Raw genomic sequence first — 223 nt, forward strand, 5'->3', positions numbered from 1 at the left:
GGGGCCCCGGGGCCCCCCCCCCCGCCCCCCCCCCCCCCAGGGTCACACGGCCATGGGAGAGCAGGAAGTCCCTCCCCTCCCAGCTGTCACAGCCCCTTGGAGAGAAGGGTGGGGACCCTCCAGTTGTGAACATGAGGTCCCTTGGGAAGGGCTGGCCCCCTGGCGGATTCCCCAGGCCCAGCAGAGCCTTCACCCCGGGGTGGCCCGGCCTCTGCTGGGGTGA

At 73.1% G+C, this 223-nt stretch overlaps 1 protein-coding gene across 1 annotated transcript in view; it reads left to right on the forward strand.

Annotated features, from left to right (window-relative positions):
* Window positions 1-223, forward strand: part of NCOR2 (nuclear receptor corepressor 2) — a 172,730-nt gene that overhangs the window by 130,423 nt on the left and 42,084 nt on the right. The window lies entirely within an intron of this gene.

This window comes from Myotis brandtii, unplaced genomic scaffold, assembly GCF_000412655.1.
Source record: "Myotis brandtii unplaced genomic scaffold, ASM41265v1 scaffold97, whole genome shotgun sequence".
NCBI lineage: Eukaryota > Metazoa > Chordata > Mammalia > Chiroptera > Vespertilionidae > Myotis > Myotis brandtii.